This window comes from Lolium rigidum, chromosome 7 (genome assembly GCF_022539505.1).
Source record: "Lolium rigidum isolate FL_2022 chromosome 7, APGP_CSIRO_Lrig_0.1, whole genome shotgun sequence".
In the NCBI taxonomy this organism is placed as follows: domain Eukaryota; kingdom Viridiplantae; phylum Streptophyta; class Magnoliopsida; order Poales; family Poaceae; genus Lolium; species Lolium rigidum.
In genome coordinates, this window is record NC_061514.1 from 253,746,440 (window position 1) to 253,774,001 (window position 27,562).

The 27,562-nt window shown below is 43.4% G+C and overlaps 1 long non-coding RNA gene and 1 pseudogene across 2 annotated transcripts; one reads left to right on the forward strand and one right to left on the reverse strand.

Annotated features, from left to right (window-relative positions):
- Positions 1-27,562, forward strand: part of LOC124672653 — a 106,906-nt pseudogene that overhangs the window by 42,948 nt on the left and 36,396 nt on the right.
- LOC124669581 lies at positions 1,301-3,951 on the reverse strand. 2 transcript variants are annotated; one of them, XR_006992248.1, is made up of 3 exons: positions 3,354-3,951; positions 2,858-3,209; positions 1,301-2,777 (listed from the first exon to the last, which is right to left on the reverse strand). It is a non-coding gene; the product is annotated as an uncharacterized LOC124669581 (long non-coding RNA). The 2 variants fall into 2 exon arrangements; XR_006992247.1 differs by having other exon boundaries at positions 2,858-2,949; positions 3,032-3,951.

Consider the following 27,562-nt stretch of genomic DNA (forward strand, 5'->3'; position numbering starts at 1 on the left):
AAAGAAAGGTGAATGGTAGTGGGGCAGGAAAAGAAAAAAGACCTGGTTTGCATGTACCCCATTCCATGCATGCCGTGCTAAAATTCTGGGCCGCTGTTTCAATGGGCCTAGAAATAGGAAGGAACTTCACGTGAGCGAGTCGTACAACAGCTCGCTTCAAGCGATACATACAGTTCCCTCAACAAAAAAAAAAGCGATACATAGAGGAAGCAAATTCACAGGAGAACCTACCCTATTACCTAAAAGTGCCGCATAATCTGAGTCAAATGAGAAGATGTGACTGTCAAAATAGTGAAAACACAAGTTATTAGTCTAAGTAAATTGATGGGATGGTTTGAGAGAAAGATTATTCTTAGGTCTAGACTCTTTGTGACGGCACTAAAAATAGGAATAAAATCATTATTTGTTTTGTATAATGTTTTTTTTTTCGCAAAACACGTAGACGCTTACAAATATACATTCACCTCTATAAACGCACGTACGTATACCCTATCCTTGTGAGTATCTCCAAGAGATAAGTTCAAAGAACCGATCTGATGGATCTTAAGATTGGCAAAATCACTATAGACTTACTATCGAAGAAAAAATCGCTTTCCACTAAAAAAATATTCCATCTTCATAAAACACTAAAGTGTGAAACCTTGAAAATAGTTTTAGAAGTCTCCACCTAACATTTGTGCGACTAGATGAGCAGGATTGTACGTGGGAAGTCCGTACGTGGAGGATCGGTCTACCATGACCGTAAGACAGTACACGCAGCAAGTCCCGTTTAGCTTAGACAGGTTCCTACCGCCTACCGAGATAATATCTTTTGATGCCGGTTTAAGGAAAGACTAGGAAGCATAGGCGCGGCGTCACGCCGCGCCCGTAGTGCTAATCTTGTGGTATGAATAATCTGTGTTAACTACTTTTGAAATGTGCCTTTTGATACTACTGGTGTATTGAAAATGGTGCTTGAGACCTGTGGTAGGGCAGATTATTTATCATGTTCAGACAACGATCGATCAGACTGTTTGTACAACAGTCCTACAGCTAGCATGTTGTCTAAAACTAACGATTGCCTTTTTCATATTTGTGTAAGTTTGCTCAACAAATGCATGGGTACCATTGCAGCTTGCGTTTTTGATAAAAGGAGTAGCTGAGAAGCGAAATGCTGGTTAATTTAGCAGGCAAAACTGCATAGATGCAGAGAGCATAGGCAAGATGATTATATGTAGTTGCCTGGCAGGTGTTTAGTTCTGGGAAATGCGGAAGGTTCTTGCTGGCTAGAACAGTGGGTAGGTCCATATTATTAATAATATTCAATTTGGTGGTTCATTTCACCAGCCGGGGCACTACAGTAGTAGGACAGTACAACTGAGATAATTACACATAGCTGCTTAAGAGGTATCTAGTATTACAACACGTCGTTAGTAGCCTGGGCTTCATCTGTTTGTCAAGAAATCAGCCTGTTCACTTTTATCGAAAATTGTCCTGCTTGTGAAAACTACTGAAGGGAAAGAATGATGAAGTTAACCTCCCCCATCCAAAGACCTTCTGAGAAGCTTCTTCGAAAAGCTAGCTTGAATGGAAGCCATTTTGCCTGCAGAATTCAGAAGTATCAACATAGCATCTGAAGCCGAAATGACACTAATTAAAAAGCGTAGCACAGAAGATTTTCCAAGAAGTGAGCAAAATCATCAAGATATGAGTAGTAGACTACACCTTTGCAGTATGGGCACAAAAGACTAAGATTCGTTCCCACAGCCGACAGACGTTTTCACCATGCAAGGGTTCTCATTCAAAGAATTAATGGAGCAAGGCAAAAAAAAAATCTCATCATTTGACTAACAAAAAGAAAATGCCAGTAATTCAAGAGAAGGTATGACTATATATGACAAACATGTACAATGGTCAACCATCGCCTGTTTTTCATATGTATTTTATTCTTACAGATGTATTGACTCAGCATTAGTCTATTACATTCGAAAATGTACATCAACTAAGCTACTGCAACTATGACATAGAAGCCTGGAATATTGCTGCTAGCAGATAGCCTTTCCCTGACCCAAATTAAATTGCTTAAAGCCGCGACATCAAATACTGAAATACATACTTAATATTTATTCACCATAAACCGAGATAACATTATGAACTAACCATATAGATGGCTTATGTTTTCACATGATTTTAAGATTTATCCTTACAGATTGCTAATTTATTTCCTGAAAATATGGCTACCTCAAAGGGAAAACATGGCAGTTCGGTAAGCAAGGAACAACTTTCCTTGATGTTCCCTGATGCATACAATTGGGCACTCAAATACACGCTGATACATATATGCGAAAACAAAACAGAGGGCCATGCATTCAAGATATTTATTCGCCTGCATGCTATGAAGATTTGATTTGATCCTGATTGCAGGAATCAATGGACATATCAAACATATCTCCTACTCGTCATCTATCATGCGTGGCAAGCAGTCTAGTAAGACTACTCAGAAGATGCACAATTCAATTGCATCAGACAGGGAAAAGGACCTGACATCACATGGCGAGTGCAGTTGTAGGCAGATTAAAAAAAAAAGAACACACAATTTACATGCATAGATGAGAGAGTGAGTCTAAGTTATAGGTCGATGATCTTTCTGTTGAAAGCTAATTAACAACGGCAATGCAATTTTAAGATTGTCAAATGAATACTAAGGTTATTTTGAAGTAATTCAATAGATCGACTGTAGGCCAACAACATCAAGCACACTGGCGCACACACCATGAGGAGTAACGATGGTTGTTTTTCTGCATAAAACACTTGATTAATATCTTACCATGGCATGTTTTAGAAACAATTAATGTTCGGAATTGCCAGATATATGTACCTCACGTAAGTCATGTAAATGAGTCGTTTTTCCTATTTAGCTGCCCTGGGAGGAGGCCTAGCATCAATGACTACATGAACCAAACCGGAGATCTGCAGTTTACATAATGTTAGTACAAAAACCATTGTATGCACGTGAGGTTATCATACCTAAACCAATGATTTACTTCCAGACCTGGAAACATAATATTTTGATCCATTTGATTCGCTCACTCTGTAGTTACAAACATAGAGAAGTTCTCAGCCAGTAGAAGCACTTCATTTACTAAAGTTATTTCAGTGGAGTAGATCCCTAAGGGGTGGACGACTGTGTTGGACTGTATCTGTATGCAAGTTGTGCCGTCCCCGAGACCCTGATTCCACCAGAGAGGGACATGAGCTTGAGGAGGAAGGCTGGAGGGCCACCCGCCGAGCCAATTCATCAAGTATTGGAGCAATGGTAGGCAGCGATTGCATGATTTGTGGTTATAGGAAAGGAAAGGTAGCTAGAGGAATACCTGAACGCAGCCGAATTGATTTCTAGGCATCGAGCAGCGGCACACAGCCCGCCTCGATGCAGTCCGCCTCCGTGGCTTCTTCTCCCCAAATTCCCTATCCGCACTTCCACCTCCCGTCCTCCCTCCTCAACTCCTCCGGCGGCCCAGCGGATTCGACGCAATCTTCTCCCAGACTTCCACCTTCCTAGCCCCCACGGCTCCATCTTCTCTCAACTGCCACCCCTCGGCTCTAGAGAGAGTTCATCCGCTCTGAAGATAGCGCCGGCGACGATGGCTGTCCTAATGGCCTCTGGCAGCTCCGCGAAATCATCGATGGAAAGATCTGGGGAGCGACGCAGAAGATGTCCGGAGGTCGGTAACACCACACTCACATAGGAAGATCTGAAAAAAAGTAATCGGAATGAACTTAAAAAACCAATGAAACTATGGAAACAGAATCGATTGCGCTAAAAAAAAATCCTGGTTCTTCGGGACGCCCAGGACGTCGTTCAAGCGGCTGCGTCGCTAGCCGCCTCAGATGGGGAGGAGAGCCCCGAGTTCGTCCGCCTTGTCGTGCGGTGGCCAGAGAGGGAAGGAGGGCGCAGGCCATAGGAGGAGATGTGGGCGGCGGAATTGGAGAGGAAAAGAACAAATGAGAGAGATTGGGGCAAAACGGTTGCTCGACACTCCAGTCGTTCACATTTAATTGGATAAAATGCAACTGTGAACAGTACTTTACCCAAAACGCTAAGATTTGAGCAAAGGGGGTCAGCTTTAATATATGTAATAATTTCGGCAGAAGAAACAAACAATATCAATTCCCAAGATTCTCTCATATATAGCCATTTCCCGTTGTCCACTCGGGTCTAGCTCGTGCAGCATCTACCAGCACGGCAAGGGAAAATCCCTTATCAGGTTCGACAGTAACCTAACTCCACTGGTGTTGTCGTCTGAAAACGGCTGAGTCATGATTCGCCTAACTCACATGAAGCTCTTCAACCAAACGATCGACATGTTGGACAACGAATTCAAATCACGCACGCCGTGTCGATAGGCGAATCATGTTGAAATTATAAACGTGTGACTCTTTCCCAATCGACTAAAAACTAACTTCGTTCTCAGATGATCTCATCAAATCTCAGTTGCAATTTATTTTGCAACTGATGACTAACACGAATCACGGAGCAAATCAAATGATGTAGGACTTGACTGAGCACAAACTTAATTCTCAGCTAGCTGAGAACTAGCAAATCTCAAATAATAATGACCTCTTATCCCAGTGAGTGTGTTTACGTATCAGATCGTTAGACCCTCTAACAATATTGTCAGGCTGCACGACAATGCCGACTGAAATTGTCAGAGCCAATTTTGCAAAATTCTGGAGCGTGTATGAAAGGCTCCATGAAATATACCAATAAAACAACATGAAAGACATGTGTGACATCAACTTAGTTGGCCAGTGTCGAAAATGGCTAATTAACTCTTTTTTAGAGTTGGCGTGACATGATGGAAATTGCCAGAGAGGTTAACAGGGCGAAGCTCACAGTAGAGTAAGCTAGGACAGCCGCCCTATCTTGATTTTGGTGAATATATTTAGATGTATGTAATTTTTTTTGAACAATTGGTGTGATCATAGGTTGGAAACGGACGTCATATGAAAATAATATGCTTTTTTTAGTGAACACTACGCTAATCCAACTTCGAACCTATTGACAAGGTATTAACTTGTTAATGCCTACAAGTTGTAGACTTGGGTTTCGTGGAAGTAGAGGGCAAGTAGATCTCAAAGGTTTAAGCCGAATAGGTGCTCGACTGCTAAAAACAAGGGTTGAGTTGACAATAATATCGGTGCTTTCTTTGTCCCTCGACTCCCCCTTATATAGAAGGCGGAGCCGAGAGTTTCGTATTACACAAGTTACAATTGACGGGAGACTCTTTCAATCCGTCCCATAAAGTTACAAATCTCTATCCCTAATCTATCTCTTCTTCCCATAGTCGACGTCTTTATAGGCTTCTGGGTTTCATAAACTTCGGATAATGGGCTTTCATTTAACCACCGGGTACTATCTTCAGCAGACCCGTCTGGGATGCCTATGTCAGTAGCCCCCGAGATTTTACTTGAATCGCAGAGTCGAGTAAATCTCCATCATACAATTTATTCGTGAACTCTTCGAATTGTTTACAAATAATTTATTCGAGACATATATATCTTGCACAAGGATAATGGTAGATGGGGCTGGTTCATCTGACGGATCAGGTACCAGTTAACTGCTCTCGTGGCAAACCCGTAAAAACCTACTTCAAGATCAAGTCCCTGGACATGACCCCGGGATACTGGCGTAATTCGACATGTGCCGCTTTAGGACTTACTCATGAATCGAATTCCAGTCATGTTTATAAAATCCGTAGCGCGTCCACTAGGAATGTTTCTTCGCATTTGTTGATACGAAAAAAGTAGCAGAGCGCATTCAGGTGCGATACCACGCCACTCAGGATAGAACCTGGGGTCTTACCTTCGTAAAGTTTTACGGCATCTAGAGATTTTATTGCGGCGGACGCACTCCAGGAATATATTGTCGAGTACCTTTATCGACTGTTGGAATAGCTAATTTCGTCGAGTCAATCAACGATAATATCTTGGCGCTCCCGATGGGAGTACATGCAGAGTTATGTGTAACTCGAAAATGTATGGCGACAACCATACTCCTTGAATTTTATCGACTATTCTTCCCATCACGAATTATCGGGTGCGCGACCAGCGCTCCTGATGGGAGTAGCCCCCAGGCTACAATCACGTATTTATACTTGGTTGTAGGCTCTATTAAGAAATAACTCCTTTCTGCTCCTCCTTTTATATTTATCGGTTGCGCGACCAACGCTCCCGATTGGAGTAGCCCCCGAGGTACAATCAAGTATTTATACCTGGTTGTAGGCTCAACTTTTTTATCTTCTTTGAACCACCATATTTTTATGTTCTTTATGCCATCCTCTTATCAGAAGTAGTCACTCAACTTCGGATAAGAGTAGCCCCCGAGCATTTGAATAAATAATTATATTTGATCAAAGGCTCTCGAAGTTATCTTATTGGAATCCTCGGCAGTTCTTCTACCGTTATTTTGAAATACCTATTCGAGAATTTCCAATGACGACGTCGATGCTGACGATAGCCACGAACTTTGTATTGGGAAGGTGCGAGTCCTGTCATGTCTCTGATATGTGGGTCCAAGCCTCTGCGCCTTTGACACGTCTTGGGAGTGGGGGACACACGTCCTCCGCTTTTCCCGGCACGCGCACTGTAACGCCTCCTCAGTAACTTCACAATGAATATACATTTTTACCCCTGTAGACACGTGTAGGGCATAGGATCCATTTTTCTTTTCATCCAACGACACGACGGTTCGGTGGCTTGCTATAAATATCTCCCTTCATCCTCATTCATTCCCTTCACCGCGCCGCTCATCTTTCCTTTCTCTCTCCAAAATCACCATTGCTGCTCCAAGCTCGTGCGCTCTTGCTCTCCTCCCAAGCTTGCTTTGATGCCACCGCGCACGAAGCTCACCAGGAACACCGCTCCAGGAACCAATCCGTCGATGGATCCTACAGAGATTTCCGGGTGGGAGAGATCTAAGATCTCCAACCAAGATCTGAAGACCCTCAAGACATTGGGGCTGCTGAAGAAGGAGGAAGCACTAGTCTTCCCTGGCGATGAAAGTTTCCCTACACCGCACATTGGATATCGGGTAACCTTCGTCGACCACCTCCTTGGCGGCCTTTCCACCCACATCCACGAGTTTCTTCGTGGACTTCTCTTTGTCTACGGGATTCAGCTACATCAGCTGACCCCCAACTCCATCCTTCATATCTCGATTTTCATCACACTATGCGAATGCTTTCTCGGGACCCATCCTCATTGGGGCCTGTGAAAACGCATCTTTTATCTCTGGCGCAACAACTCTCACAATGTGGGCGGCGTTGTCATCTGCATCTGTCCCGACGTTGACTATTTCGACGTCAAATTCCCTGACTCCATTCAAGAATGGCGCCGGAGATGGTTATACCTGCCGAGGAAACTTCTCCTGAGGAAGAGGGTGGCTTCTATCCTTATGTCGACGCCATTATTAGCTCGTAAGTTACGATGTCTCTTACTCTTGCACGTTTCTTGTGAATATTCTCACGTTTCTTTGTTGACGTGGGCATTACCCTTCGGGTAACTGGTATTGCCCTATCCTGTACGGCCCAACTGGAGGCCCATGAAGACACCCGATAGCAAGGTGGGCCACTACGGCGGTGCCGAAGAAGATTCCTTGAAGAACAAGACGAAGAGGAACCGAACAAGGAAATTTAGATCTAGGTCTTTTGTAACCTAGTCGTACCCGGATAGATCTCTTGAGACCTGGCCCCTATATAAGGGCCAGGAGAGGGGCTGTCGAGGGACACAATCAATCTTAGCAACTTTAGCCACCGCAAGTCTAGAGCTAGGTCCACGTAGTGCTTAGCCTCTCGACGAAACCACAGCCGAAACCTTCGGCACCCCATTGTAACCCGATATTTTCATAATCAAGATGAGACAGGCAGGACGTAAGGGTTTTACCTCATCGAGGGCCCCGAACCTGGGTAAATCGCTCTCCCCGCTTGTCTATTAACCGATGTCTCGTGTCAGCCGACAGGATTCCATCAACCCTAAGCCCCAATCGGAGGGCATTGCCGAGGAGTACCCTCGACAATTGGCACCGTCTGTGGGAACCCTGTTGGCACAAGATCCGTCATCGGCAGATCCAGCCATGTCGTCGGCAGCTTCGTCGACGCCATCATCATCGCCAATCTTAGGAAGTCCGATCCGATTCGGCTCCTATGAGTTCACCCCGCACAGCAGCTCTTCTCGCTCGACTTTCTCGGATCTACAAGGAAACATGGAGATGACGTTCGGGAGTGTCCACTACAACGTCAACGCGGAAGGAGTCTTACGTCTGCTGGAACCGCTCATCCCCAGATCAGCAAGGAAATCGCCTCCATCGGCCGCAGGGTCGATCATGTCATCATCAGTCGACCTTTCGGCAGGTTTGACAGACTTGACGAATTCTACCCCGTCGTCGACCCCTCGGTCGACGTCTTCGATGTCGGTTGGATCCGATAACCCCGTGCCATCAGAGATGACCTCGTACTACTGCCTAAATTGCGACACCAGGCACGGGTTGGGATCGAGTGACACACCGTTCATCTGCAGTGCCCAGTATTCATCGGGAGAGGACAGTGTCGACATCATTGTCAAGGGGGTCACCTGGAAAGCGGCGCACCACCAAGTCTATGCCGCCAATAACACAGGAAACACAAGGAATAGGGGAGATGGAGATCACACCCCTCGCTCTAGCAGGCGACTAAGTTTTGAAAATAGTGCCAGTAACAACAATAGTGATTACACCATCGCGGAAGAAGAGTGGGCAGCGGCTAGGGCAGCCGTGCTTAATAACACGTCGATCCCCGCCGGAACTTCGGTTGGAACCCTCAATGCCTATCGCTCTACATTGGAGAAAAATCGGGAGCGTCTATCAAAAGAGCAAGCCACCCTCGAGAAACGTCTATTCGCTGCACAACAATCTAGTGAACGACGAAGGGGCCCACGAGGAAGTGCTTCCCGAAGTAGTCAAGGTGTGGGGAAGCACCGATCGAGGCTATCCAGGCTATCAGAAGACGATGCTAGGGAAATAACTTCAAACCTGTCCAAGTCCTTCATGACCATGGACACTACGGGTATGCTAAGACTGAAAACCGTCGAGGGAGCAACTGCTAACCTCCCGGCATACCTCATTGATGTCTACGCACACTTCTATTCCTGTAGACAGTGTTGGGCCTCCAAGAGCAGAGGTTTGTAGACCAGCAGCAAGTTTCCCTTAAGTGAATCACCCAAGGTTTATCGAACTCAGGGAGGTAGAGGTCAGAGATATCCCTCTCAACAAACCCTGCAATTAAGATACAAGAAGTCTCTTGTGTCCCCAACACACCCAATACACTTGTCAGATGTATAGGTGCACTAGTTCGGCGAAGAGGTAGTGAAATGCAAGTGATATGGATGAATATGAGTGGTAATAGCAATCTGAAATAAAGATGGCAGCAAGCAAACATGTAACAGAACTTGTTGGAAACGGTGCCAGAAAATAGCTTGCTGGCGTGGGAGGCAATTCTCTGTGGTGTAACTTTTCTATTCGGAAACAAGGCCTAGGGATCCTACTTTCACTAGTGGACACTCTCAACAATGATCACATAAATAAATAACTTCTCTTCCTTTGTGCTACATACACTCTCTTGTTTGATAACAAACAACATTCATTGTGTAGGGCTACAAGAGCTCCCTCAAGCCGGAGTTAACAAGCGCCACAACATTCGGTGTTCATATTTAAGTAACCTCTAGAGCATAATAGACTGTTGCAATTTAGACCGAGTACTAACATAGCATACACACTGTCACCTTTAAGCTATGAAAGGGGGATAGATCACATCAATACTATCATAGTAATAGTTAACTCCATAATCTACAAGAGATCACAATCATAACCTATGCCAAGTACTACATGATGCACACACCGTGACCTTTACATCATGAAGGAGGAATAGACTACTTTAATAACATCACTAGAGTAGCACATAGATTAATAGTGATACAAAGCTCATCATATGGATCTCAATCGTGCAAGGCAGTTCATGAGATCATTGTATTGAGGTACATGAGAGAGAGATTAACCACATAGCTACCGGTAGAGCCCTCAGCCTCGAGGGAGAACTACTCCCTCCTCATCATGGGAGACAGCAGCGGCGATGAAGATGGCGGTGATGTCGATGGAGATGCCTTCCGGGGGCACTTCCCCGTCCCTGGGAAGACCCTCAAAGAAATCCAGGGAGATGTCAGTCCAAAGAACTTGGCTTCGCGATGGCGGCGGCTGCGTAACTTTTCTCGTCCCGTGGCTTATTCTCTTAGGGTTTTCGCGACGGAAGCTTTAAGTAGGCGGAAGGGCAGCCTCGGAGGAGTCCTGGTGGGGCCACACCATAGGGGGGCGCCCCCCCTTGGCCGCGCCGCCTTGTGGGGTGGGGCCCCCCTGGCTCCCCTCTGGCCCCTCTTTGGTGCTCTGGAAGCTTCCGGGAAAAATAAGATACTGGGCGTTGATTTCGTCCAATTCCAAGAATATTTCCATTCTAGGATTTCTGAAACCAAAAACAGCAGAAAACAGGAACTGGCACTTCGGCATCTCGTTAATAGGTTAGTTGCGGAAAATGCATCAAAACGATATAAAGTATGAATAAAACATGTAGGTATTGTCATAAAACTAGCATGGAACATAAGAAATTATAGATACGTTGGAGACGTATCAAGCATCCCCAAGCTTAGTTCCTACTCGCCCTCGAGTAGGTAAACGATAACAAGGATAATTTCTGAAGTGACATGCTACCAACATAATCTTGATCAATACTATTGTAAAGCATATGATATGAATGAAGTGATTCAAAGCAATGGTAAAGACAATGACTAAATCATATAGCAAAGACTTTTCATGAATAGTACTTTCAAGACAAGCATCAATAAGACTTGCATAGGAGTTAACTCATAAAGCAATAAATTCTTAGTAGAAAGTTTTGAAGCAACACAAAGGAAGATATAAGTTTCAGCAGTTGCTTTCAACTTCAACATGTATATCTCATGGATAATTGTCAACACAAAGTAATATGATGAATGCAAATAAGCAAGTATGTAGGAATCAATGCACACAGTTGACACAAGTGTTTGCTTCTAAGATAGAAAGAAGTAGGTAAACCGACTCAACATAAAGTAAAAGAAAGGCCCTTCGCAGAGGGAAGCATGGATTACTATTTTTGTGCTAGAGCTTTTCATTTTGAAAACATAGAAACAATTTTGTCAACGGTAGTAATAAATCATATGTGTTATGTATAAGACATCCTATAAGTGGCAAGCCTCATGCATAGAATACCAATAGTGCTCGCACCTTGTCCTAATTAGCTTGGATTAACACGGATTATCATTGCATAACATATGTTTCAACCAAGTGTCACAAAGGGGTACCTCTATGCCGCCTATACAGAGGTCTAAGGAGAAAGTTCGCATTGGATTTCTCGCTTTTGATTATTCTCAACTTAGACATCCATACCGGGACAACATAGAAAACAGATAATGGACTCCTCTAATTTTAATGCTTAAGCATTCAAAAACAGATAATATTCTCATAAGAGATTGAGGATTAGTGTCCAGACTGAAACTTCCACCATGATTCATGGCCTTAGTTAGCGGCCCAATGTTCTTCTCTAACAATATGCATACTCAAACCATTTGATCATGAAAATCGCCCTTACTTCAGACAAGACAAACATGCATAGCAACTCACATGATATTCAAAAAAGGTGTAAAAGTTGATGGCGTCCCCAGAAACATGGTTACCGCTCAACAAGCAACTTATAAGAAATAAGATACATAGCAACATATTCAATACCACAATAGTTTTTAAGGCTATTTTCCCATGAGCTATGTATTGCAAAGACAAGGAATGAAATTTTAAAGGTAGCACTCAAGTAATTTACTTTGGAATGGCAGAGAAATACCATGTAGTAGGTAGGTATGGTGGACACAAATGGCATAGTTTTTAGCTCAAGGATTTGGGTGCACGAGAAGCATTTCCTCTCAGTACAAGACTTTGGCTAGCAAGGTTGTTTGAAGCAAACACAAGTATGAACTGGTACAGCAAAACTTACATAAGAACATATTGCAAGCATTATAGGACTCTACACTGTCTTCCTTGTTGTTCAAACACTTCACCAGAAAATATCTAGACTCTAGAGAGACCAATCTTGCAAACCAAACTTTAACAAGCTCTATGGTAGTTCTTCATTAGTAGGTGCAAAGTACATGATGCAAGAGCTTAAACATGATCTATATGAGCACAACAATTGCCAAGTATCAAATTATTCAAGACAATATACCAATTACCACATGAAGCATTTTCTGTTTCCAACCATATAGCAATTAACGAAGCGGTTTTCAACTCCGCCATGAACATTAAAGATAGAACTAAGAACACCAGTGTTCATATGAAAAAGCGGAGCATGTCTCTCTCCCACACAAGCATGAATTTATTCAGAGAATGAAAATAACAAAACGAAAAATAAAAGCACACAGACGCTCCAAGTAAAGTACATAAGATGTGACGGAATAAAAATATAGTTTCACTAGAGGTGACCTGATAAGTTGTCGATGAAGAAGGGGATGCCTTGGGCATCCCCAAGCTTAGATGATTGAGTCTTCTTGAAATATGCAGGGATGAACCACGGGGGCATCCCCAAGCTTAGACTTTTCACTCTTTTTGATCATAGTATATCATCCTCCTCTGTTGACCCTTGAAAACTTCCTCCACACCAAACTCGAAACAAACTCATTAGAGGGTTAGTGCATAATCAAAAATTCACATATTCAGAGGTGACATAATCATTCTTAACACTTCTGGACATTGCCCAAAGCTACTGAAAGTTAATGGAACAAAGAAATCCTTTCAACACAGTAAAAGAGGCAATGTAAAATAAAAAGGCAGAATCTGTCAAAATAGAACAGTCCGTAAAGATGAATCTTTTTGGGGCACTTAACTTGCTCAGATGAAAAAGCTCAAATTGAATGAAAGTTGCGTACATATTTGTGGATCACGCATGTAAATTGGCAGATTTTTCTGAGTTACCTACAGACGGGGCTGCTCAATTTCGTGACAGTAAGAAATCTGTTTCTGCGCAGTAATCCAAATCTAGTATCAACCTTACTATCAAAGACTTTACTTGGCACAACAATGCAATAAAATAAAGATAAAGAGCGGTTGCTACAGTAGTAACAACTTCCAAGACGCAACAAAACAGTAGCAAAATAAAACATCTGTTATCTCCCAAGAAGTGCTTTCTTTATAGCCATTAAGATGGGCTCAGTAATTTTAATGATGCTTGTGCAAGAAATAAGACTTGAAGAAAAAGAGAGCATCAAGAAGCAAATTCAAAACACATTTAAGCCTAACCCACTTCCTATGCATAGGAATCTTGTAAATAAACAAGTTATTGAAGCATAATGCAACAAGCATAGAAAGGCAACACAAGCGCAACTTCAAGATTCTCAACATAAAGAGGAGAAACTTAATATTATTAAGATGCATATAACCATGTTTCCCTCTCTCATAATAACTTTCAGTGGCATCATGAACAAACTCAACAATATAAGTATCACATAAAGCATTCTTATTCACATGCATAAAAGTATCATTACTCTCCACATAAGCATAATCAATTTTATTAGTAATAGTGGGAGTAAAACTACCATAACCATCATTATAATCATCATAAATTGCAGGCATGGTATAATCATAATAACCTTTATCCTCCATAGTAGGTGGCACCAAAATGCCACTATCATTATAATTATCATAAATAGGAGGTAAAGTATCATCAAAGAAAATTTTCTCCTCAAAACTTGGGGGACTAAAAATATCATGCTCATCAAAACCAGCTTCCCCAAGCTTAGAATTTTCCATGGCATTAGCAACAATGGTGTTCAAAGCATTCATACTAATAACATTCCCATTAGCATGCATATAAAGTTCCATGGGTTTTTTAATTCTCTCTTCAAACACATCATGTCCTAATTCAAGATAAAGTTCATAAAGAACTCTCATTTTGTTGTTGTTTTCCATTAAGCCTAACTAGTGAAAACAAGAAACAAAAGATATAATTGCAGGATCTAAAGGAAATATCTTCGAGCACTCACACACCGGCAACAGTGCTAGGAAACAGCTTAGTAGTCGGAGGATGTCTTTGACCTTTTACCTTACCTCCCCGGCAACGGCGCCAGAAAATAGCTTGATGTCTACGCACACTTCTATTCCTGTAGACAGTGTTGGGCCTCAAAAAGCAGAGGTTTGTAGAACAACAGCAAGTTTCCCTTAAGTGAATCACCCAAGGTTTATCGAACTCAGGGAGGTAGAGGTCAGAGATATCCCTCTCAAGAAACCCTGCAATTAAGATACAAGAAGTCTCTTGTGTCCCAATGATGTCTACGGGTGCTTCTATTCTTGTAGACAGTGTTGGGCCTCCAAGAGCAGAGGTTTGTAGAACAGCAGCATGTTTCCCTTAAGTGGATCACCCAAGGTTTATCGAACTCAGGGAGGAAGAGGTCAAAGATATCCCTCTCAAGCAACCCTGCAATCACGATACAAGAAGTCTCTTGTGTCCCCAACACACCTAATACACTTGTCAGATGTATAGGTGCACTAGTTCGGCGAAGAGATAGTGAGATACAAGTTGTATGGATGTATATGAGTAGCAATAGTAATCTGAATAAAATATGGCAGCGAGTAAACATGCAACAGAACAGTAAGTAAACGGAGTTTCAGTGCTTGGAAACAAGGCCTAGGGATCATACTTTCACTAGTGGACTCTCTCAACATTGATCACATAATAAATAAGTTCTCTTCCTTTGTGCTACATATACTCTTGTTTGATAATGAACACCATTCATTGTGCAGGCATTGTGTAGGGCTACAAGGTGTGTTGGGGACACAAGAGACTTCTTGCTTTGTGGTTGCAGGGTTGCATGAGAGGGATATCTTTGACCTCTTCCTCCCTGAGTTCCATAAACCTTGGGTGATCCACTTAAGGGAAACTTGCTGCTGTTCTACAAACCTCTGCTCTTGGAGGCCCAACACTGTCTACAAGAATAGAAGCACCCGTAGACATCAAGCACTTTTCTGGCGCCGTTGCCGGGGAGGAAAGGTAAAAGGCACTCAAACTCCGGTTCCAGGTAACAGTACTTTTCTGGCGCCATTGTGTTTGTGCTCGAAGCTATTTCCTTTAGATCCTGCAATTGCATCTTTTTGTTTCTTGTTTATACTAGTAAGGCATAATGGACAACAATGAGCTTCTTATTCTATTTCCTGATTTAAGACATGGATGGTTTGATCCAAAAATTAAAAAAACCATGGAACATATTAGTATGAACACTTTGAACACCATTATTGCTAATGATATGGAAAATTCTAAGCTTGGGGAAGCTGACTTTGATGAGCATGATATTTTTAGTCCCCCAAGCATTGAGGAGAAAATTTACTTTGATGATACTTTGCCTCCTATTTATGATGATTATAATGATAGTAGTCTTTTGGTACCACCTGTTATGGAGGATAAATTTGATTATGATTACAATATGCCTCCTATATTTGATGATGAGAATAATAATGATAGCTACTTTGTTGAATTTGCTCCCACTACAACTAATAAAATTGATTATGCTAATGTGGAGAGTAATAATTTTATGCATGAGACTCATGATAAGAATGCTTTATGTGATAGTTATATTGTTGAGTTTGCTCATGTTGCTACTGAAAGTTATTATGAGAGAGGAAAATATGGTTGTAGAAATTTTCATGTTACTAAAACACCTCTCTATGTGCTGAAATTTTTGAAGCTACACTTGTTCTATCTTCCTATGCTTGTTACTTTGCTCTTCATGAACTTGTTTATTTACAAGATTCCTTTTCATAGGAAGCATGTTAGGCTTAAATGTGTTTTGAATTTGCCTCTTGATGCTCTCTTTTGCTTCAAATACTATTTCTTGCGAGTGCATCATTAAAACTGCTGAGCCCATCTTAATGGCTATAAAGAAAGAACTTCTTGGGAGATAACCCATGTGTTATTTTGCTACAGTAATTTTGTTTTATACTTGTGTCTTGGAAGTTGTTTACTACTGTAGCAACCTCTCCTTATCTTAGTTTTGTGCATTGTTGTGCCAAGTAAAGTCGTTGATAGTAAGGTTCATACTAGATTTGGATTACTGCGCAGAAACAGATTTTTTTGCTGTCACGAATCTGGGAAAAATTCTCTGTAGGTAACTCAGAAAATTATGCCAATTTACGTGAGTGATCCCCAGATATGTACGCAACTTTCATCCAATTTGAGCATTTTCATTTGAGCAAGTATGGTGCCTCAATAAAATTCGTCTTTACAGACTGTTCTGTTTTGACAGATTCTGCCTTTTATTTCGCATTGCTTCTTTTGCTATGTGGGATGGATTTCTTTGTTCCATTGACTTCCAGTATCTTTGAGAAATGTCCAGAAGTGTTAAGAATGATTGTGTCACCTCTGAACATGTGAATTTTTAATTATGCACTAACCCTCTAATGAGTTTCTTTCGAGTTTGGTGTGGAGGAAGTTTTCAAGGGTCAAGAGAGGAGAATGATACAATATGATCAAGAAGAGTGAAAGCTCTAAGCTTGGGGATGCCCCGGTGGTTCATCCCTGCATATTTCAAGAAGACTCAATCATCTAAGCTTGGGGATGCCCAAGACATCCCCTTCTTCATCGACAAATTATCAGGTTCCTTCTCTTGAAACTATATTTTTATTCGGTCACATCATATGCACTTTACTTGGAGCGTCTGTGTGTTTTTGTTTTTGTTTTTGTTTGAATAAATGCTTGTGTGGGAGAGAGACACGCTCCGCTGGTTCGTAGGAATACATGTGTTCATAGCCTTTAATTTTCATGGCGAAGGTTGAAACTGCTTCGTTAAATTGTTACATGGTTGAAAACAGAAAATGCTACATTTAGTAATTGGTAAATGTCTTGGATAATTTGATACTTGGCAATTTTTGTGCTCATGTTTAAGCTCTTGCATCATATACTTTGCACCTATTAATGAAGAAATATATAGAGCTTGCTAAATTTGGTTTGCATAATTGGTCTCTCTAAGGTCTAGATAATTTCTAGTAAAGTGTTTGAACAACAAGGAAGACGGTGTAGAGTCTTATAATGTTTACAATATGTCTTTTATGTGAGTTTTGCTGCACCGCTTCATACTTGTGTTCGTTTCAAATAGCCTTGCTAGCCTAAGCCTTGTATCGAGAGGGAATACTTCTCATGCATCCAAATCCTTGAGCCAATAACTATGCCATTTGTGTCCACCATACCTACCTACTACATGGTATTTCTCCGCCATTCCAAAGTAAATTACTTGAGTGCTACCTTTAAATTTCTATCCTTTACCTTTGCAATATATAGCTCATGGGACAAATAGCCTAAAAACTATTGTGGTATTGAATATGTACTTATGCACTTTATCTCTTATTAAGTTGCTTGTTGTGCGATAACCATGTTCCTGGGGACGCCATCAACTACTCTTTGTTGAATATCATGTGAGTTGCTATGCATGTCCATCTTGTCTGGAGTAAGGGAGATTTACCGCTAGAATGGTTAGAGCATGCATAATGTTAGAGAAGAACATTGGGCCGCTAACTAAAGCCATGATCCATGGTGGAAGTTTCAGTTTTGGACAAATATCCTCAATCTCATATGAGAAAATTAATAATTGTTGAATGCTTAAGCATTAAAGAGGAGTCCATTATCTGTTGTCTATGTTGTCCCGGTATGGATGTCTAAGTTGAGAATAATCAATAGCGAGAAATCCGATGCGAGCTTTCTCCTTAGACCTTTGTACAGGCGGCATAGAGGTACCCCTTTGTGACACTTGGTTAAAACATATGCATAGCGATGATAATCCAGGTAATCCGAGCTAATTAGGACAAGGTGTGGGCACTATTAGTATACTATGCATGAGGCTTGCAACTTGTAGGATATAATTTACATAACACATATGCTTTATTACTACCGTTGACAAAATTGTTTCTTGTTTTCAAAATCAAAGCTCTAGCACAAATATAGCAATCAATGCTTCCTCTCGCGAAGGGCCATTCTTTTACTTTTATTGTTGAGTCAGTTCACCTATTTCTCTCCATCTCAAGAAGCAAACACTTGTGTGAACTGTGCATTGATTCCTACATACTTGCATATTGCACTTATTATATTACTTTGCATTGACAACTATCCATGAGATATACATGTTACAAGTTGAAAGCAACCGCTGAAACTTAATCTTCCGTTGTGTTGCTTCAATGCCTTTACTTTGAATTTATTGCTTTATGAGTTAACTCTTATGCAAGACTTATTGATGCTTGTCTTGAAAGTACTATTCATGAAAAGTCTTTGCTATATGATTCATTTGTTTACTCATGTCATTTACCATTGCTTTGATCGCTGCATTCATTACATGTGCTTACAATAGTATGATCAAGGTTATGATGGCATGTCACTCCAGAAATTATCTTTGTTATCGTTTACCCGCTCGGGACGAGCAAAACTAAGCTTGGGGATGCCGATACGTCTCCGACGTATCGATAATTTCTTATGTTCCATGCCACATTATTGATGATATCTACATGTTTTATGCATACTTTATGTCATATTTATGCGTTTTCCGGAACTAACCTATTGACGAGATGCCGAAGGGCCGTTGTCTGTTTTCTCGTTGTTTTTGGTTTCGGAAATCCTAGTAAGGAAATATTCTCGAATTGGACGAAATCAACGCCCATCATCTTAGAATCCCCGGAAGCATCCAGAACACCCGAGAGCCGCCAGAGAGGGGACACAGGCCCCCTGCGATGATAGGCCGACGCGGCCCAGGGGTGGCCCGCGCCCCCCTGTGGTGTTGTCGCCTCGTTGACCTTCTGACGCCGCCTCTTCGCCTACTTAAGGGTCCTCGACCTAAAACTTCGATACGAAAAAGCCACGGTACGAGAAACCATCCAGAGTCGCCGCCATCGCGAAGCCAAGATCTGGGGGACAGGAGTCTCTGTTCCGGCACGCTGCCGGGACGGGGAAGTGCCCCCGGAAGGCTTCTCCATCGACACCGCTGCCATCTCCACCGCCATCTTCATCAACGCCGTTGTCTCCCATGAGGAGGGAGTAGTTCTCCATCGAGGCTAAGGGCTGTACCGGTAGCTATGTGGTTAATCTCTCTCCTATGTACTTCAATACAATGATCTCATGAGCTGCCTTACATGATTGAGATTCATATGAGTTTTGTATCACTATTCATCTATGTGCTACTCTAGTGATGTTATTAAAGTACTCTATTCCTCCCGTACGGTGTAATGGTGACAAGTGTGTGCATCGTGTAGTACTTGGCGTAGGTTATGATTGTGATCTCTTGTAGATTATGAAGTTAACTATTGCTATGATAGTATTGATGTGATCTATGCCTCCTTTCGTAGCGTGAAGGTGACAGTGTGCATGCTATGTTAGTACTTGGTTTGGTTATGTTGATCTTTCGTGCACTCTAAGGTTATTTAAATATGAACATCGAATATTGTGGAGCTTGTTAACTCCGGCATTGAGGGTTCGTGTAATCCTACACAGTTAGTGGTGTTCATCATCCAACAAGAGGGTGTAGAGTCTAGCATCTATTTATTTATTCTGTTATGTGATCAATGTTGAGAGTGTCCACTAGTGAAAGTATAATCCCTAGGCCTTGTTCCTAAATACTGCTATCGCTGCTTGTTTACTGTTCTACTGCATCTGTACTGTCTGCTATATTACCACCATCAACTACACGCCACCAAGCACTTTTCTGGTGCCGTTACTACTGCTCATACTTATTCATACCACCTGTATTTCACTATCTCTTCGCCGAACTAGTGCACCTATTAGGTGTGTTGGGGACACAAGAGACTTCTTGCTTTGTGGTTGCGGGGTTGCATGAGAGGGATATCTTTGACCTCTTCCTCCCTGAGTTCGATAAACCTTGGGTGATCCACTTAAGGGAAACTTGCTGCTGTTCTACAAACCTCTGCTCTTGGAGGCCCAACACTGTCTACAAGAATAGAAGCACCCGTAGACATCAGATTTCTGAAACCAAAAACAGCAGAAAACAGGAACTGGCACTTCGGCATCTCGTTAATAGGTTAGTTCCGGAAAATGCATCAAAACGATATAAAGTATGAATAAAACATGTAGGTATTGTCATAAAACTAGCATGGAACATAAGAAATTATAGATACGTTGGAGACGTATCACTCATCAACCAACGACCCGAAGATTCTATGGCTCAAGCTCACCGGGGCGCCTTAGAAAGCCTCGCAATCTTGGGAGACAACTTGGTCCCACGGAAGGAAAAGACCGCGCTCGAAGCCAGCGGTTCAAAGCATCGCTCAAGGGATGCTCGAGACGAAATCACCCAGAGTAGAATCGACAAAGCCAGGCGGCGACGCGCCGCTAGGGAAGAGTACGACAGCGATGCCTCAGATGAAAGCCGGGAGTACGACGGCGAATTGAGGGGAGCTGACTACTTGAACTACAAGATCCGTGAGACGATGCCACCCAAAAAATTCAAACCTACCCCCACTGACGCTGCTAAGTACGATGGACAGCAGGAGCCGAGGTCATGGATAGACGATTACCTGCAGACTGTGATCCTGCACAAAGGAAATCAGATAGCAGCAATGCAGTGCTTGCAGCTTTACCTAAAAGATTCGGCACGAGCTTGGTTGAGAGGCCTGCCGAAGGGTTCCGTCAAGTCGTGGGATGACCTGTTGGATGCTTTCGTCGCGAATTTCCAAGCAACATACAAGAGGCCTGTTGGGATCGAAGAATTATGGCATTGCCAGCAGAAGCAGAAAGAGTCGATGCACGCATACATCGGAAGGTTCACCAAACTCCTGAACGCTGCCAAAGATGTTTCCGTCGACAGAGAAATTGATGCCTTCAGCGACGGCATCCGATGTGAAACCTACATAGAGGAACTTGGGCGCAAGAAGCCGAAGACCATAACCAAGTTAATGGAAATCACCAACAGCTGGGCTGATGGTGAAGAAAACGTACGAAGACCACGACAACGCAGTGACGACGAAGACGACGATCAGCCGAAGCACGATTCGGGTGGACGAAGGGATCGCCGCAAGAAAAGAAAAGACCGCAGTTACGACGACAGCAACCTGGTAGCCGCGGGATATTCCGATCGGCAGGACGATCGGTACGATGACAGGCGAGACGATCGACAGGACGGCAACCGGAGCAACTCTGGAAACCGTGGCAACTACAAACCACGGTCGCAGAGGACCCCCGAGTTACCCTTAGCTGAGCAGATAAACACTCCTTGCTACCTGCATGTGTACATCGATTCTAAAGACAATAAGAAGAAGTCAAGTCACCTGCTCAGAGATTGTCGACAGTTCATCGAGATGCAGAAGCTTATTCAGCAGCAGCAGCAGCTGACACCACCGCCGCCTCCACCTCAGCACCAGGTCCAGCAAGTTTAGCCTCACAACCCCAACGAGTCCTTCCCGCCACCACGTGGGCAGATGAGCATGATCCACAGGACCGGTGTTTCGAGAAGGGAGATAAAGAAGCTCACCCAAGAGATCAATCTGGCGGAAAGCATTATGGCCAACATTCCTGAATATATCGAATGGTCATTGATACGTCTCAAACGTATCCATAATTTCTTATGTTCCATGCTAGTTTTATGACAATACTCACATGTTTTATATACACTTTACATCATTTATATGCATTTTCCGGCACTAACCTATTAACGAGATGCCGAAGCGCCAGTTCCTATTTTGTGCTGGTTTTTGGTTTCGGAAATACTACACAGAAATATTCTCGAATTGGACGAAATTAACGCCCGTGGTCTTATTTTTCCACGGAGTTTCTAGAAGATCGAAGGAGATACGGAGTGGGGCCACGAGGTGGCCACACCATAGGGCGGCGCGGCCAAGGAGGGCCCGCGCCGGCCTATGGTGTGGGCCCTCGAGCGCCCCCGACTCTGCCCTTCCGCCTACTTAAACTCTCCGTCGCGAAAAACCTATTACCGAGAGCCACGATACGGAAAAAGTTCCACAGACGCCGCCGCCGCCAATCCCATCTCGGGGGATTCAGGAGATCGCCTCCGGCACCCTCGCCGGAGAGGGGAATCATCACCGAAGGGCTCTACATCACCATGCCCGCCTCCGGACTGATGCGTGAGTAGTTCATCCTTGGACTATGGGTCCATAGCAGTAGCTAGATGGTTGTCTTCTCCTCTTGTGCTATCATGTTTAGATCTTGTGAGCTGCCTATCATGATCAAGATCATCTATTTGTAATGCTACATGTTGTGTTTGTTGGGATCCGATGAATATTGAATACTATGTCAAGTTGATTATCAATCTATCATATATGTGTTGTTTATGTTCTTGCATGCTCTCCGTTGCTAGTAGAGGCTCTGGCCAAGTTGATACTTGTGACTCCAAGAGGGAGTATTTATGCTCGATAGTGGGTTCATGCCTCCATTGAATCTGGGACAGGGGACGATGAAAGTTCTAAGGTTGTGGATGTGCTGTTGCCACTAGGGATAAAACATCAATGCTTTGTCTAAGGATATTTGTGTTGATTACATTACGCACCATACTTAATGCAATTATCTGTTGTTTGCAACTTAATACTGGAAGGGGTGCGGATGCTAACCCGAAGGTGGACTTTTTAGGCATAGATGCATGCTGGATAGCGGTCTATGTACTTTGTCGTAATGCCCTGATTAAATCTCATATATAGTAGTCATCATGATATGTATATGCATCTCTATTTGTCAATTGTCCAACTGTAATTTGTTCACCCAACATGCTATTTATCTTATTGGAGAGACACCACTAGTGAACTGTGGACCCCGGTCCATTCTTTTACATCTGAAATACAATCTACTGCAATCTCTGTTCTTTGTTGTTTTATACAAGCAAACATCATTCTCCACACCATACGTTTAATCCTTTGTTTTCAGCAAGCCGGTGAGATTGACAACCTCACTGTTAAGTTGGGGCAAAGTATTTTGATTGTGTTGTGCAGGTTCCACGTTAGCGCCGAAATCCCTGGTGTTGCGCCGCACTACACTCCTCCGCCAACAACCTTCACGTGGCCTTCATCTCCTACTGGTTCGATAACCTTGGTTTCTTACTGAGGGAAAACTTGCTGCTGTACGCATCACACCTTCCTCTTGGGGTTCCCAACGGACGTGTGCTTCACGCGTTATCAGTCATCTCAGAGCATTATGTTCAGCAGAGCGGATCATCCGATGACAATCCCAAAACCAGGGCACGCTGCCTTAGTAGTTGAGGCACAAATCGGAGGGTTCAAAATGAGCAAAGTCTTCATGGACGGTGGAAGCGGATTAAACTTGATATTCCTCGACACGATCAAAAGTATGGGGATCACAATGAGGATGCTAGAAGAAACAGACACCTGTTTCCATGGGATTGTCCCCACCTTACCGGCGTACTCTCTTGGCAAAGTTTACTTGAACGTTGTCTTTGGCAAACCCGACAACTTCAGGAAGGAAAAGATCGAGTTTGAAGTCGTAAACTGGGAATCGCAGTACCACGCTATACTCGGAAGATCAGCTTATGCCAAGTTCATGGCTGTGCCACATTACGCATACCTCAAGCTGAAAATGCCTGGGAACAATGGGACAAACATCACAGTCTATGGAAGTTTCTCACGCTCGGATAACTGTGATCGCGAGTTTCAGAGGATCGCTGCAAAGTTTGGGCTAAGGCAGGAAGATGTCGATCTCCCCTCAAAATCGTCGGCACACGATAATAAGGAAGATGAACGCGTCAGGAAGATGAAGAAGAAGTCAGCCAATCTTGCTTTAGAAGCTCCAATAGTGAAAACTTCGGCAGCTGACGGCACGACAGTCATAGAAGAAAACAAAACCCTGGCAATCACCGCCAGGACTCCTGGTGAAACCAGTGACGCTTCCAAAACCGCCGACGCGAGGTACAAGCTCGAAGATAAGAAGAACCCTCCTCTTTCTTAAAAGGACGGATAGCATTTAGTTTTTTCTCTTTTCGGCAGGGCTCCTTTTTGCCCCCTAGTTTTTTGCTTACTTTATTAATGAAAACTTAAGTTTTGTTTCTATGAAGCATTGCAGTAATTCGGGACACCCGAACCACACCATCATGAGCCTTGTTTGCATATTTCGGCGAACATTGGTGCGATGAAGAACACGCCCAGAGATTGCACTCTAAAAAAGCCTCTGAAATTACGAGTGCTATGTTGCAAAATCAACGGGGACCCTGCTCTTTTCCTTTGCTATAGATGCCTCAAAGAGGGCCGCAAATAGCAAGGATCATGAGACACGTATACTAACGACCCACATCCGGTACTTCAATTATAGAAGTATCAAAGAGCGACGGAGTCATCAGCAGAACTAGTGCTACCGATATGTTCGGGAGCTGCTGTCAAGACATGCATCGGTTGAAAGCAAAGTTGCACATACAACGGGTTTAGCAAGACCCGCAACATGAGATGATCACTCAAACAATTTGCTGACCAACAAACACACATACGCTAAAACGAGTAATTAAGATTTTCTCCTTCAAAATTTGTCAACGGCATTAACATGGTAAAGGTGCATATATACACCTACCGATAGAAATAGTTTAACCATAATCATCCAAACACTCGGATGTAAGAAGTAACCAAGTCTTCTATTTACAATAGGGACGTGACTCTGAATTACTCCTGTGGAGTTTTCTTTTCTTCAGATGCCATCGAGGTTCCTTCAAGCCTTTCGACAATAATGGCGGTAGGTAGGCCCACCTTCGGGTAAAGCGGCTCCAAATCGCCTACCGCATTGGCAATTGCCAGCAGGTTTGCCGAAGGATAACGTACAAGGATGAGGGCAAGTGTAACTCTGGCTCCTGCAAGAAGTTGTGCTCGAACCCAGCTTCGGATTTTCTTGGCGTTACTAAATTCTGATATTAAAGTCAACAGCGTGGGAGGGACCGCGTTCAAAGGGAACATCGTCTTCCATATTACTCTCAGCCGTTTATAGCACTTGTCGAAGAAACGATGGACTTGCTGGACCCGATCTTGGAACTTCGCGACAGTAGAAGCCTTCGAATGTTCTTTCCAGAAAACTTCATCTGATGATGACAGCTGAGTCAATGCATTTACACGCTCGTGAATCCTCTTATTCTCCTCAGCGGGATTCAGAGCTATGACTAGAAGAAGAAACAAGGAAAGATAAGAAGATGCAGTTCGTGGAAAAACAAGGAGCAAGAGGACAAGGGCGCTTACAGTTCAAACTTTCTGTGGCTCTATGCAATTCAGTAAGAGCATAGCGCTCTGCGTCAGCCGCAAGCTCGTTCTTCTTTCTGATAATAGCAGCGAAGGCATAAGTACTGCACATATCCTTTTCCATCTGCGCGATCCGATCCTTCATACGCTGGAGTCGATCATTCTCGGAGCAAGCACCCGAAGAATCATCGACAAATGCAGGCACAGGAAAAACCTGCAAAACATTGTTAAAGGGCATGATGGATTATATGGATTCAACACTGGAAATTACTCCCATCGGGAGCATGCAAATAAAAATGTTATAGCAAGAGTACACTGGCAACATTGCCAGCATGGAATTCATTACAACCACACAAGTCTTATGACAGGACATTGTCTTAACCAAGCAGAATTACAAGAATCAGGGGGCCTGGGTCTGGTTTGACAAGCTTGGACCAACTGACGATTTCTTTGCCAAGACCAGCTCAAGGAGATGGCGAGCACACTTAAGAGCCGAGGTTTTAAAGACACCCAGGTCGACAAATTTCCCATCTTGGTCTTTCGGTAGCTCTTTGTACATCTCTTCAATATCGGCTTTGAAGCCATGACCCATCATAAGCTGGAAGGCTAGGAGGGCACCATAGGTACGCGAAGTACGTTTGAATACCTCGATAACCTCCTTTGTGTTGACGGCAAAGGCATCGATTAGTTGCCCCAAAGTCTTGTCTTGATTGATCTTGGGGAAAATCATCGAGTGCATCCGTGCCATGGCTCCCTTGCCCTTCTGGAGGAGGTCCTGAACGAGCTGGTGAGAAGCAAGGGTCATCGACAGAGCATTTGCCGGAGAATTGCTCGGGAGCTTGTCCAGAGCCTCGACAGGGATATCAGCAGCCTCTGTGAAGAACGAAATAAGAGGAGCTCGTTAACGAAGGGATTGAATTCGCAAAGCAATAATCAATAAGAGAGCAAAAAGGGAATTACTGAGCAAGGCTAAGGAAGATTGGCGAAGAAGATCATCCTTCTCAATCACCCGAGCTTCAGCGGCTAGCCTGGATGCCTCTTCATCCTTCAGCCTCTTCTTCAGCCCCTCGAGCTCCTCCTTCAAGGAGTCAACTTCCTGGCGAGCCTCGGCAGCCATTTTTATTGCGCCCTCCAACTTCGAGGAAGAAGACTTGGCCTCCTTTTGCAGTTGGGCCTTGTAAACTTCCAGAGAAGTGTATTGGGAGGCGAAAGTTTCTAGAGAAGATATGACAGCTCGCAAATCCTTAAGAAATAAGGAAAACAGTTATCAGATGAAGAACTATTAATTTAATCAAGGTCCATTCAGGAGATCTTGCGTTGAAACAGGAAAAGACTTACAGGTTTCCCTGAAGAAGGAGCTGCGGCTGCCGAAGGAATATCCTTCCCCTTGGAAAGGGAAGAAGAAGTCGACATCTGGGCTGTTGGGGCCACAGCAGGGGCCGAAGCCTCGGAAGCTGCGGGGTTCGGCAGAATGGCACAAGATTTGGCCTTCTTGGACGGAGGCTCAAAGAAACCCTCGTCACTACGGAAGTAAAAAATTGGCAAAGTCAAAATAAGATGCGGATGAGAAAGCCATAACACAATTCTGAGAAAAGAAGCAAGGACTTACAGATCGAAAAGATCATCTTCGTCGGCGAAGCCGCCGGATGGTCTCTTCAAAGGAAGTGCTTCGGCCTCCTCCGCAGCTGCATCAACAAAGGCATCACGATCAGCGTCATCATCATGCATTGATCCCGCTGTGTCGCTAATGTCATCGGCTGAAGATTGTGGATTGATAAAAACAGCTTCAGGATTCATTGGGTCATCACGTTCATCTTTTGGGCTTGCGTTTTCTTCCGTATGAGATCCTACGGGGGCTGGGGAATCTCTTCTCTCGGAGGTATCGTTCGACAAGTCTTGCAAATGTTTGGGAGCTATGGGGATCTGTTGAAGTAAACAAGTAAGGACAATGGCAGTCACATTAATCAAGAGAAATAGCACAATGAGAGTATAGAGGGAAAAATTTACCTCGGCTGGCTGATGATCAGCATCAAATGGCGGATGGGAAGATATCAGTGGGATTGAATCTTCCTGGCTAAAGAGAGTGAGGCGCCGAACTTCATCAAGAAGTTCCTTTTCGGATAATTCAGTGATATTTATCCTAGTCTCGTCCTTGGGACCCGAATACAACCACATCGGATGAGCCCTAACCATGATCGGCTGGACTCGACGCTTCAAGAACACAGCGGCTACCTCCGTGCCTATCATGGTCTGACCATTGGCTTC